This window comes from Anoplopoma fimbria, chromosome 24 (assembly GCF_027596085.1).
Source record: "Anoplopoma fimbria isolate UVic2021 breed Golden Eagle Sablefish chromosome 24, Afim_UVic_2022, whole genome shotgun sequence".
NCBI lineage: Eukaryota > Metazoa > Chordata > Actinopteri > Perciformes > Anoplopomatidae > Anoplopoma > Anoplopoma fimbria.
In genome coordinates, this window is record NC_072472.1 from 3,656,002 (window position 1) to 3,662,087 (window position 6,086).

The following is a 6,086-nucleotide window of genomic DNA, read 5'->3' on the forward strand; positions in this document are numbered from 1 at the left end:
CACTGCCACACCAACAGAAGTAAATGAGGATAACCGGGTCAGTGTCATACCTCTGAATTTGGTATTATCAATAATGCTGTATGGGCACACTTCCCGGTAAATAAAACAACACATGCATGGCTTCAGTAACAGTTAACTGCCTTCATTGGAGATGCATAATTGCCGAACTAATTGCCACACCCCACCAACACACACACTACAAGATAAATTTGGTGATATCCCATTAATCGGTTGGAATATTCACTTGCATGCTCACTAATTATAAAAGTGTTGAATCGGGCATGATCTTTTTATTTATCCTCCTAACGTGCCAAATAAGCCTTGCTTCTAATTAGAAAGGTTATTTTTGTTATTTATTTAATTAAACTCTTGTTTACAAAGGGTAAGTCAGCTGAGCATACATGCACTTTCAAAGTTAAATGAAATTCACAAACTAGCAAGTTTGGACACAAACATTTGTTGAGTAGAACTCATTACAGTATACAATATGCGGTGTTGGGAATCTTTGGCATTAACGGTAATTCAATTGTGTAACTTCACCACTTACTAGATAGTCATCATTGGATGAAATACTATCTCTTCAAGATGTGATGAAATAAGTAGAGCCTTATTGAATATTGATGTGTTCAACAGGGACATATTTATCTGTTAAACTATTCAAATTCAGATCAAAGTGCTCACACTTTACTTGTGACTATCTGGGTACAGCTATAGTTACGGCTTAATTTTGGATTATTACGATGGTATTTCTGTTGCAATTGAATCTGGGTTAAATAATGCATCTCACATTTTCGTCTTTTGCACACACATGCATCTTACAACACAACACACACACATCCCTCTCTCCCTTGCTGTCTTTATCGCTGCCTCTCTTTCTCTCACTCCGTATCCCTGCTGCTGCAGTGAGCATAAATATCAGGAATATTGAAATTGGTTCGTGCTCAGGGGAGCATGAAAGATGTATAACTCCTGGTCTCCTAAATTCCTGCCCGCCCATTAGCTTTTGTCCGCTCTCGCCGCATTAAACCCACACTGCCTTGACGTCTACATCATCAGATTGGCTCAACTGAGGGGGGGCTACATTATTGAAAATCGTCAGAGTAGAACGGAGTAACGTCATGGTAGAGATCCTACTCTGCTGCAACACTTTGGCCCAGTTTATACAGGTCCAAAAAGGTTTCATAATTGGAAAATAAACTATTGCTATGTGGTATTTTTGTATGTGACAGGCTATGATAGCAAGATAGAATCACTTCATTTAACTAGTAGTCTAGCTTCAACTGTATTTGTGATCTGTTTTTAAAGATTTACATTTTCATTAGCAACCAGTGGGCCACAGATGAGGAAGTTGGAAATGGTTGGACAAACAAATGTTGCTTTCTTGCTGTGGGTTTTGTTTACATTAAATTTGATATGCTAAAAAATATAGTTTTTGTCTGTTTTATTCTTTAAAAATCTGTGTTTTAGATGATAAACCAATTTAACGCTATATAATACAAATCATGATACAAGGAGACTATTATTGGAATTATGTGCTGAAACAAAATACAACCATATTTGCAGGACAACATATAATTTGACTGTTAACAATGTTTTTGACTGAAAGTATGCTAATGATCTAGGACAGGATGGCCTCCTAGTTTATCAGCCAAAAGAGATAATCTCATTTAACAGACATCCAAACATTTAGAGCTATGAAATCTGGCTGAGATCTCACTCTGGGAATTTTTAGTTTTGTTGTTACGTCTTTGTGTTTTAAGTCTAGCAGAAATAATGAATCTCTTGGTGGCATTGCCTGCCTGTGGGTTGACTGAAGAACAGGTGCGCCGATGGAAGTGAGAGTTTGAGAAAAGTTCAGTGTGAGGTTATACAAGGTCACAAACAACCTGTAAAGAAGCTTGGCCGGGGGGCGGATCCAGGCAAAGAAATGGTCTCTACTCAAACAGCACCTGGGCTGTCTTTATTACACTTTTATTATTTTCAATTTCATAATGACTTTCATTGAGGCAGAGGTAAAAAGAAAAGAAATGTGCAGATGTTTTTTTAGCTTCAGTCTTCTTCTGTGTGTCGGCTCCGGGGACGGATACAGAAGGCACCGCTGTTGGATTGCATGGTTATTTTATATCACTTACCGTACCAGCAAAGCTTCACGAGCACACAGTGGGGGGGGGGAATGATGTTAGATAGGCCACTGAGGAAGAGCAGGGAGAAAGATCGTTGCAGAGTGTGGGGGCTCTAGGTATCTCTCACGGGGTTTCAGTTAGTCTCGGTTAGAGCCGAGGCTTGACTCCCCGACGGGGGCCTCCTCCTAACTCCTCCTCACACATAATGGCGATTACAGGGTCCTTTAGGGACCACAAGGTGATAGCAGCAACACTGCTGGCTCATCAGAAAAAATGTGAGGGAGGCATCGATGAAACAGGACCCTGTGATTATTTAGGTTCACAAGCTGTTAGCGTGATGGCTTTTTAATCGTTGCTAATGGAGTTCCCACTAACGTAAGCACCCAGTGGGAGTTTGTAGAGCGTGTTAGGCTAAACTCCTTTCTCCCCCATTCTCTCAATATCTTTAGCACCTTGTGATATCCAGCCACATGTCCTTCATTTTTTATTATTTTTTTTTTTTACCTATCTCCTTCTCAGTCAGCAATTATGTACTGGGAAAAGAGTGGCTGATTTTTTCTTTTTTCGTAGAACTAGCTCTTGGCTTTTAAAAAAGCAAACACAAACACAATATTGCACTCAGCAGCAGCCCGACTCGCCCCGAGGGAAACGTATTAGCCGCTGAAGTGGCTGTTTAGAGTGAAAGTAAACGGCTCAAAGGATGACAGGTGAGCTGAACATTTTGAGTGTGCAGCAACTCAGGACATCCCGCCATCACACGCCTCTTTCTCTAGCATACTTAATAATAAAAGACAGAAGGTGGGAGATCATTTTTTCACCATAATCTGTCTTTCCCTATATCTATCTCTATCTCTTCCTCTCACTTCTCCCTGAGTCTGCCATAGTGAGGGGTGTCCTGCTGTGGCTGTGTCTTCCCCGCCCTCCCCCCACCATCTCCCCCGCTCTCTTTCACTTTCTGTCTCTCCACCTTCTCCGTCTGCTTGGTGCTGACTGTCGGTAGAAGCCGTTATAATATTTGAAAGGCCTGGGTGTTGAAAAAGGTGCACCGCATTGTGAGCCCTGCTGTGCTCCAAGGTGAGCCGTCAGGCCGACCGTACTCGGATGAAACCGGGTGGGGAGCGATGAAGGCGCACTGTCAGGAAAACTGTAAAAGCATCAATGTAAAATGTCTGTGGAGGGAAAAAGGAGGAAAAGCAATCCACACATGTATAAAATCATGCAGTCTAACTTCCAATTAACTAGTAAGAAAGAAGCATCTGATCTATGCTGTATACTAGAATGAGTTAACGCTCTGAATCCAAAACCTGCCAGCGTGTTGAAAAAGCATACAATCGTCAAAACTATACCTTATATCATAGCCAGAAGCTGTTAAAACTGTCATAATCGACATTTTTTTAATCTTTCTGGCGGTCCTTGAACACACGTGTACAATTCAAATGAAAAAAAAATAAGAAACGAAACTTAGCCTAAAAAATTCGATATTTCATCAAAAACATTTTATTCTACATGTCTCGTTAAAATGTTTCGCTACAAATAAACCGTTTGAAGTAACAAAATTGAGTTCTCTCTTCTTCTAGCCATGGTTATGCTGTTTCCATAGAGGTGCAGGACTTTTATATTGCCATGAAAATCAAAGCCACAGAGAGAAAAATGTGACAGGAGCAAATAAACGCCCTGAAACTGCTTGGTGTTCAGAGGGTTAACTTACAAAAAAAGCTAAATGCTTTGAGCACACAGGGTGACTTTACTACAAATGCTCTCCTTCTAATCTCCACAGGCCAAACGTATAGCCCCGCTGCTCTGCTGCCGACTCAGCACACCTAAGCATTTCCCTTTTAAATGCCTAATTGGCCCAGGCCCCCCCCATGGTGCCGTGAGCGCTGCTGTGCATCCAACCACCACACCAGGGTCAGGCGCTAAGCTAGGACTCGGGATTTTACCATTGAATTATTGGAACTTTCCTCAAATCCACCATCATGCCTCCATTTCGCAAACGGACCCTTTTTGTGGAACGTTAGCGAGCTAAGAGATGGAAAACACATTTGTCTCTACCTGGTGATTGGCGTGGTGAAATTCAATTGTAAAAAGTCGTTAAAATTCTGCTTTGTTTGACATATTATGTTCTTTATTAATGGGAATTGTTGAGCACATTAAGAAATAACAATAACTAGTTTTGTAAATAATCTATTTAATTTTTGAATATCTATATTTTACCGTTTGGAAGTACCTCCATTGTACACTGGAAGGCGCTCTGTGTGCCATGGCCCAGTGGTTAGGACATACTTTTGTGAGCTGCAGCACATTGACTAGTCCCCTGCAGCAGCTAAAATCTTAAACAAACGACTTCTAGCTGTGTCATTGGATTTATGATGTGATATTACTACTAGTGTGTAACTTATGCCACATCTGTGTTCTGAGTAAGCTATTTTCTATCTTCATGACTGTAGGCTCAGTGTTCAAATTCAACTGGGGATGCCAAATGGCACCAGTGGGAACATGACATTGAACAGGAGGAAAACTGTATTTGTACTTCATTCTTCTTTCCAATGGTCACCAATGGACGCCATCCTTTCCCCAATCACCCCCAGCAGTACTTTTGATATTACAAAATATAATTCAAGGTATATGAGGTTATGTATTTTAATAGCCGGATCAAATGTCTCTTGGCAGCCATATTGAATATCCCTAAGGAATCTATTATATAAGTGCTCAGAGTCCATATCTGTTACATCATCTTGACTGCTGTAGCGGGATATTAGAAATCCATACACTCAAAATATGATGTATGACTCGGCCGCAGAGGAATTGACTGGGCCTTTGGTGTGTTGTGGCACATTTTCTTTTCTTGGGAAGGAGAAAAAAATGAGCCAGGAACAAAAAAAAAAATTCACAGGTCACAAAATCAAGAATAATTTGCATTGTGGAAAAGGTCAGAGCCGTAAGGCAGCTTAAGATTGAGGCTATTACTCTTGATTAGGACAGATAACATGTATTTGTGGGCTGAGTGTGGCAGTTAGGCCGCTCAGACTGCTGTGATATGGCATGGCTGAAGGCAATTTGGCCAAATTTTCACCGTGTATGTGTCATCATCCTTTCACGGTTTGGGGTGAATTTCTGACATGTCTCATGTAGGTAAATTACCCCAGATAGGAACATACAGCCGAAGGGAACGTGGGTACAAGTTGGTGACGTTCAAAGTCTGTATTTCAACTTATTCTGCTGTGCCACTAGGTGTTTTGTTTGTTTTTTCCAGCCCTAATTAGATGAGGATTTCATTTCAGATAAATTATCAACCGGGTTTGGAGAGAAGATAATTGTAAGGAATGGTAGATGCAGATTGAATTAGAGAAGAGGAGTGATGTGAATAAAAGGATATGCAAAGGAATTACTTTCCTCTTAGCTGTTGAGACCATAGAAAAATCTAGACTTTGTATTTCAAGACAGTAGTTAGTGTTTTTGCAAGAAACGTTTTTGTTTTTCTTGCTTCCCCAAAAGGGAAACACTGATATGTGATAGAGGGCAGAAGAACTCTTATTTGGTTAAAATTAGGGAGTAAGATAGGAATGTGTACTTTTTCCATTGTTTTTTCCTTGTCTATGAACTGTATACTTCCTATAGTAACCTTTGAAATGACATTTTATTTGCTTTTGCATTGTTTTTCACCCTTTTTTTTTTAATTAAAGGGCATTTCCAAGGGTTAAGGGAAAACTATGCTACGTTGAGAGTTTTTCTTGATTAAAAAGAAGCATCTCTGCCTTCCATTGGACCCTCAGTCCCGGCAATTGGGGACTCTGAGATATATCTTTGTATAAAAGTAGAGCAAAGTCACACCGTCACAATGTTCTGGTGTATTTTTTAAAACAAGCAGTCAAACTAAGCATACTCACTGGACTAATGTCAATATGTTCATACTGGGCAGGTAAGGATACGCAGGTACGTCTTGGATGAGTATATCGGGTTTCT